Source organism: Elephantulus edwardii, unplaced genomic scaffold (assembly GCF_000299155.1).
Source record: "Elephantulus edwardii isolate Elephantulus edwardi_28Jun2011 unplaced genomic scaffold, EleEdw1.0 scaffold00127, whole genome shotgun sequence".
Classification (NCBI taxonomy): Eukaryota; Metazoa; Chordata; class Mammalia; order Macroscelidea; family Macroscelididae; genus Elephantulus; species Elephantulus edwardii.
The window spans coordinates 4697871-4705666 of NW_006399877.1; the positions used below are offsets into that span (position 1 = coordinate 4697871).

A 7796-nucleotide genomic window follows, 5' to 3' on the forward strand; every position below is an offset into this window, starting at 1 on the left:
TAAAAGCTATTTAAATCTTTGAATCTGGTGTCTTAGCTCCAAGAACAAAAACCAACCTAACGTGAGCTGAAGCTGCCATTCGCACTTCACAGATGTTGTGAGCAAAGCTGCACGCTCTCCGCCAAAAAGCACGCTGATGGGTAGCTCTCCAGGGGGTCCCACACCTGACACTCTTCTCCCAGGTGAGATCACTCTCTTGATGCCAGGAAAGCCCTTCTCACCTTTTAGTTCCCAGCCAGGCCAACACCCCACCACGAGGCAGACACTGAAGGTGACCTACCAAATAGTAATCAAAGAAGAAGAACACTGCGTGCGCATTAGGAACAGAAAGACGCTGGGGAGGTGAACGGACAGCACAGAGGGCAGAAGGAGGGCCCAGGAGGATGACCCCAGACTGGCCTGGTGGAGTGAAAGAAGTGACTGGAAAAGGTGATCATTGCCCCCAGTCAAGTAAGCCAGTCTCCCCTTCTGGCTTCACACGGCTTACCCTGTACTAACCAGTCCAGAAGCAAACCCCCCAGGGCATCTCCAGGTGCACTATCTAGCGACAGACAGCACTCATGTGAATGACAAACACACACACAGTGCACAGAGGAAACTCACACATGAGGGGAGAGTGTGAGATCCACAAAACCCAGATCAGTCGAAAGCAAAGCCACTTCCGCTAGTCTGTGCCATTTCACAGTGCCCCGCGGGCACTGCCCACAGGCTCGCCAAGGCTGGAAGTCTCTCCAGACGCAGAGCGCCTCACCTTTCCCCTGGGGAACTGCTGCTGGTACTGACATCTGGCCTCTGGCTCTGCAGCTGGTTTCTTTAACCACTGTTACCATTTAAAAACAAAACCCCTGCCACTCGGATTCACCAGCAGCTCCCCCAAGGCTGTAAACAACACAACGTGAGGGGAATGCCCATCTTCTCTACAGGGCAGCTAGTAGACTCAAATGACTGACTTTTCGGTGAGCAGCCCAATATGTAACTCTCCACATCACTGCTGTTGCTGCTGTGATGTACTGTAGAGTCACCTGCAACTCATAGTGACCCCATGCACAACAGTTCTGAGCTCCGCTCTATCCTGAGCCAATTTCATTGTCTTCAATATACTACCCCCATTACCCCAGTCACTGAGTCAATCCATCTCTTCCGGGTCTTCTCTCCTGTGCCGTCCCTCCACCCTTCCAAGCATGTCATCCCTCTCCAAGGACCGGCCCCTCTTAACGTGCTCATAGTATTTATGTATCAATAACCAACAGGACTGTGGCTGAAATTTCTCTGAGACACAAGAGAGTAAACAATAACAGCAAACCCCAGGGACAGACCCCTAAGCACAACCCAAGAAATAAGCGGGGGAAGGCTAAAAAAAACCCCACAACAATGGGGGCACTCTTCCCACCTCCCCGGATCAGCCCATTTTCAGCAAAGGCATCCAGGTTTCACCGGCTATCCATGCTTTTCACTTCTTCCCATATATGGCTTCCGTTTAATCTGTATGTCCCAAATCATTTCAATATGGATAACGTAACTGTACACACACAAGGTCCCCCCCTTTTAAACAACATGACTGTAAAATGCTTGCAGCCCCTGAACCCCCGACACGGCAGAGCCCCAAGCCAAGTGGCCAGAGAGCTCCGTCCTCGGGGAATGGTTACGGTGTGCAGGATGAGCGTGTTACGGGGAGCACACGTGTTAGAGGGAGCGTGGAGGAGCTACGGAGCTACTGCTAAGAGGGCATCTAAGAGACGAAACAGGGTGGGATGTTCTGGGAACTCGAAAGTAAGATGGAAAGAGAAAATGAAACAGAACAGGACGATGACACAGAGCGAGGAGGGACGGGAACGCTACAGTACAAAGTTGTGCCTTCTCGCTCTTCCAAACAAGACAAGCGCTGCCATGAAGAAAGGTATAGTTACCTGCATCCATGTCTGCAAAGAATGGAACAGCCAGTGAGAGAGAGAAGGAACCAGAAATTCAGTGTCTCAGAGTTGGATTGGCAAAAGTTACATGGAGAGAAAATAAAATTTAGAAATCTGCTTGGAGTCCTAACTCGATGGGGGGACATGGTACATGGGCAACTAAGTGGTCTCTTACTGTGACAGCCTTAATCTGACTTCACGCCCCAGAAATAAAGTATGGATATGTTAACTGAAGAAGAAACGGTCTAATGGTAAAAGAAACATCTTCTTCACATGCAGAAATGGTTTCCAAATGTTCATAGTAATTATATACGAAGGGGGACATACTCAAAACGTATGGTGAGGGTAGCCTGCAAATCGAGAAGCATCTGTGATTGCGTGAACATTGGGCAGAGTTACACGGAAATGCAATGTCCAGATCAGAGAGATGTCCGATGCTTCCAGGGGCTACCCTGGGTCAACGGGGGTCAGGCCACAAGATAAGAAGCATTTCACAGTTCTACTCAACTGAGCCAAATGCCAAAGCCAAGTGCTTTGCTAAAAATACTACAAAGAAGCAATAGACTTGAGGACTTTTATGGCTCTGAGCATTTTATGACTTCCTCAGAAGCTGCCATATCAAAGCAATGGTTTGGAATATGCTAAAGATGTTTTTAGTCTTAAAGCTGCAGCGTGCGGGCCACAGGGCGTACCTTCGGGAGATTCCTCCTGGACGTAGGTGCCCGTCAGGTATCTGTGCACTAGGGCCGACTTGCCGCTGGCCAAGTTACCCACAATTCCCTGAAACAAAGGAATGGACAGTCGATTAGTACATTATCACGAACCACTCCAACCAGCCACCTGCAAATGAAAGGATGAAAGACGCCTGCTGTCGTCTGTTGTGGTTCAGTGGATTCCAACTCAGAGAGTCCACGAGTTAGTGTGGAGCTGTGTCCACGGGGCCATCCACGGTTGCTTGCTTGCTGCTGAAATGGATCGCCAGGCCTCCGTTCTGAGGTACCTCTGGGGAGACTCAACTTCTGGCTACTGATCGGGTCTGTCTGCACTACTTTAAACTGCTGATCTCACCTTCACTGAGCTGATTCTGAACCCTGGTTAAACCCCAGAGGCTTCTTAGCCTGTAAACGCTACGGGTCTGTGAAGGAGAAGGCTCTCAGTGAGATGGACCTACAGGGTGACCACGTCCCTGGGCTTGGGCGTGAAGAAGGTGCAGGACAGAGCGAGGTTTGAATCTGCTCTTCACAGGGTCAACCTGAGGGCACCTAACAGCAAACCTTACAGGGGGTACTCTGCCTTATCTTTCTCCCTGGCGGCAGTTAGTGGGTTTGAACTGCCAATCGCCATATTATCAGCCTCGCATGAACCCTGAAATACAGAGCACCTCCAAGCACGCGCTGGATGGCTTTGTCCGAGTCACTGAACGCTGCCAGCAGAGTCAAAGGAGTCCCACAGCCACACAGCTCAAGCCCCCAGCGTGCCCAGCCGCCGTGCGGTCTGCACCGTCACACACAGAGGCTGTGGCGTTCCTGCAGCGACATGGATGCTTGGACACACCTGCAGAGGGTGCACTGAATCAGTCACCCTCACTGGGCATCTCAGGAGACTGAGCAATAAACGGTGTACAGGACAGAGGGACGCCCAGCACTGCCCGTGGTCCATGTCCTCAGGGGCTAGCTGAAAGACTGGGGGGCCAAGTCCACCCACAGACCCTCTGGAAGGATGGCCAGGTGACCCGCTACCCAAATTCCTTCCATTAAACCCTCAGAGTTCCCAAGATCACAACTTAAGACATCCCTGGAGCTCACTCCTCAGGTAAACAATCAGTGAGTAAGTCAGGGTTGTCTCGATGGAACCATCTCCTAGCTGACCCCCCAGTGGCTTTGGGGGGACTTAAGTCACACAGGAGGCCACTGCCCATCTTTCTCCCTCAGAGCAGCTGGTAGATTCGACTCCCCTGCCTTTGAGTTGTGAGTGCAACTCCTTACCCGCTAGACCATCAGAGCTCCCAAGCAGGCAAACAATAGACAGATATAGAAGGTGCTCAATGACAGCAGGGAGGGTCATGCTCCACAGAATCACAGGAAATCAAAAGGCAACATCGGCCCAGAGATAAAGACGAGCACCAATGAGGAAGGGGGTGGGGAGGATGAATGAAAACAGGAAGCACTGAGAGGAGGATAGTCAAGTGCTGCTACACGCAGGGACTGCACTCAATGCCATGATCAAAAGGTGGGTGAACTGTTGAACAGAAAACCAATGCGCTCCATAAACTCTGAAACAAAGATTTGAGAACAAAAATCTTCTGGAGCAATTTTACTCTGACCTACACGGGCTGCTAGGGCTCAAAAGACTCAGAGCAGCTGGGGTTTTATGTGTTTGTAAGCACCACGCGGGTGTGTGCAAGGCGCTCCAGGGCGTGCCGTCATGAGAAGAGCAAGCTGGGGGCAGATCCTGGTGCCAAACAGACGCTGTGTTCTCCAGACACACACCCTGAAACAATTCCAGGGTCGCCTACCTCACACACACATCCTCATTCATTCATTCTCTCCTTTCTCCCTTTCCCTCTTTCTCTCTCTCTCTCTCTCTGTCTCTCTCTGTGGTCAGCCTTCAGCTCTAAGAGCACTTCCTCCAAGAAGCCCTCCTGGTATTCAGAGTCTCAAGAACATGTCTTCCCTCAATGACTCATCCCTTCACACCCTGTCTAGGTCTGCTGACTTGTCATTTTATTTTACAAACACAAATCAACACACAGCTCTCTCCTCAAAAGGGCCAATTTCAAGCAGGGCAAGGACTGTGACTTATTGATCTCAGATGTCTGGGTCTCAGAGCAGCCCTCAGACCCCAGTAAACAGACAGGATGGGTGGGTGGGTGGATGGATGGATGGAGGCTTCCAATGCTAACGAGTATTAATGAGATGCTTTATTACTTCTGTTCAAAGCTAGGATCTGTGGGCAACTCCCCAACAAAGCTGCCTTACTCCTGTCTCCGTTACCTAAAGCATCCACCACCTGAGAGCGTCTAGGATTCATTATTATTTAGCTCAAGGGCACCTTAGTGTCTGTCAGCTTCATGCTGTGAAAAACCCAAACAGCAGGCCGCAGAATTAAATTTTTAATTAAGATGAGCGGGTATTTCCTGAGGACAAAAATGCTCAAACGAGTCATTCTTCAGTCCATGTGTCCCCAGTGACGAGCAAAGATGCTCCCTCTGCAGGGAAACAGCCGTGGGAGGCCCAGGCTGGACCTCGAGATTCGGGCTCCCTGCCCATGGCGGTGGAGCAGCGAGGAAGCACAGACTCCTGTCCCAAGGACGGGGGCCATGGGTTCATCTGAAGCACGGCAGGAAGTGATGCATGAGTGTGAGGAGGCAATGAAAGGCTCACTGGGAATGCACTTCCAGCTGGGATGCTGCACTGGACCCCAGGAACTGCTTCCGTGTGATCCGGACAGCAGACACAGGCACAGAGGAGACAGTACAGGCAGCGGGGCTCTGAAAAGGCCGAGAGTTCCACACTGCAGGCAGCAGGGGGCAGCATCGTCGTCCTGGGCTGGAAAAAGTTCTCACACTGGCTGCAAACCCAAAGACCGGAGGTTCGAGTTCACCGAGAGGCGTTGCCGAAGAAAGGCCTGGTGATCTGTCTTCAGTTGGCCCCTGGAAACCCTGATGAGCACAATCCCACGGCACTGAGGAAGATGACAGGAATCAAAGCGGACTCAGCACAACTGGCTGGGGTGGGGCAGTGTGGAAGGGGAAGGAGGTGGAGGACAGCAGTAGTGGGATCAGGAAGCGGCGGAGTGGGGGGCAGGCACAGTACCAGGGAAGGAAGACCAGAATGGAAAAGCAGGAAGAGGAGGGGGTAGGAATGGAGCCAGAAGAGGGGGAGGGAAGCAGCAGGAGGAAGGAGGGAAGGAGGAAAGCTGGAGCAGGAGCCGAGGACGAGAACCACGGAGTGCAGCGGCAGGAGAGACTCTGTAGCAGGGCGGTGGCAGCAGCCTACGGCCGGCCGTCGTGTATAAGGGGAGTATTGGTGGTGTGGTATTAGGAGGAAGAGAGGTGCAGGAGGAGGATGCTAGGTGTCGGAGCAGCAGTACAGCAGGAACAACTAGAGCACAGCAGCAGGAGTATCAGTACCACAGAATAGGAGGAGGAGTGACCCCGCCGGAGAAACACAGCTGTAGCAGTAACAGTAGTAACAGTAGTAACAGTAGTAACGGTAGTAACAGTAGCAACAGTAGTAACAGTAGTGGTGGTGGTCGTACGGGGGGTGAGGAGTAAAGGCGTGTAAGTCGTGGAGCAGGAGTACTGTAGTGACAGTGCTGTGGTAGAGACAGACGGGACCGTGGTCCTAGGAAGAAGAGCACACTCAGAATAGTAGTGTTGTGTTAATTGGCATTACAAACAGTCATCCCACAGAAGCCGCACAGAGAATCTGCAGTCGCTGTGTGTTTTATAGCAGTAATGATGTAGTGAGACGAGGGGAGAACCTCGTGGCAAGAAACTGCACTGCAATCCCAGAGGTGCATGGTTCGGATCCACCAGATGCTCTGCTGGAGAAGGAGGGACAATCTCCTCCTGTACCAGTCAGATCTGATTTGATGGTTCACACACACAAAACAAAAAATAAAGTATAAAAAAGAAGAAGAGGGGAGGGAGAGTACGGCGGGCACGCTCGGCAGGGAGTAGGAGCAGCGTGGTCAGGAGGAGGAGGCAGGATCGCAGCAGCAACACTGAGGCCTTAGCAGGAAGGAGGGTGGGGGTGGTCCGGAGGGCCAGCACTGCGGAGTGGACGAGGGAGTGTGGTGGGGGGGGTGCTAGGAGGAGGGTCAAGAGTGAAGCAGGGATGGTGCTGGAGTATCGCAGCAGGGCCTCTGCCTCGGAGTACCGCTCGGGCAGAAGACAGGGGAGGGGGGCAGGAGAAGCAGGGGGACATGGGACTATGCAGTCTTATACGATGCTATTATACCCCCCCCACACACACAGCTGACCCTCCAGCGGGTTCTCAGAGGCAGGAAACCACATGGGAAGGAACTGCCCATCCTTTTCCCGTGAAGAGGCTGGTGGATTGGATCCGCTGTACTTTTGGTATTGCAGCACGGCTTCTTAACCACTAGCCTACAAGAGCTCAGGGAGGGGACATGTGTGGGAGAACTTGGAAGATGTGGTAGGAACAGTAGTGACAGTACTAGTACTACAGGCAGAGGAGGCGTGCAGGGAGAGGGGAATGGGGTAGAAATGGGAGGTGGTGTATGGTGGGAACAGTAGCTGTAGTGGTGGTAGGACTGTGACTGGAGGAGGAGGAAGGAGGTGTGGTGGTGCTGGTCTGGAGGAGCGAGTGTGGTAGGGCCAGGAGCGGAGATTATCCCGGTGATGCAGGGAGGCCGCGGAGGGTTGTACCTGTGATACAGGAAGGAACAGCCATACAGCAGCAGAGCTGGGGGAGGAGGCAGAGGAGAAATAGGAGTGAGCGTGGAGTAGGAACAGGGGAGCTCTGCTGGCCTGGTGGCAAAAAGCCGTGCAGCAAACCCAAAGGCCTTCAGTTCAAATCCACCAGCCGCTTCATGGAGAAGGAGGGGCAATCTCCTCCTGTGCGATGAGCTGCCTCTGAAAACCCCCAGAGAGTCAGCTATGGGTCGGTTCACAACAAGAACAGTAGAAACAGTCGTAGTGGTGACAGTGGTGGGCGCAGCACTAGTACTCTGGTCGCTGGAGCACAGGAGGCGGCAGCGGCATGAAGTATGAACAGTGCCAGCACTGGCATGACAGCGGGGTAGGAGGAGTGCGGTCCCACAGCTGGCTACAAGGACACAGAGTAGGGCAGTACCAGAGGGGGTTGAGCAGCAGAGCTGCAGGACGGGAGCTGTGGTGCCAGTGTGACACCAGGAGGG

General features: G+C 52.8%; 1 protein-coding gene across 1 annotated transcript in view; it reads right to left on the reverse strand.

Moving 5' to 3' along the window:
* AGAP1 (ArfGAP with GTPase domain, ankyrin repeat and PH domain 1) overlaps positions 1 to 7796 on the reverse strand; it is a 405039-nt gene that overhangs the window by 392564 nt on the left and 4679 nt on the right. The window contains exon 2 of the mRNA XM_006893452.1: positions 2603 to 2690. The gene's annotated coding sequence lies outside the window, so the exon portion shown is untranslated. The remainder of the gene's footprint in view (positions 1 to 2602; positions 2691 to 7796) is intronic.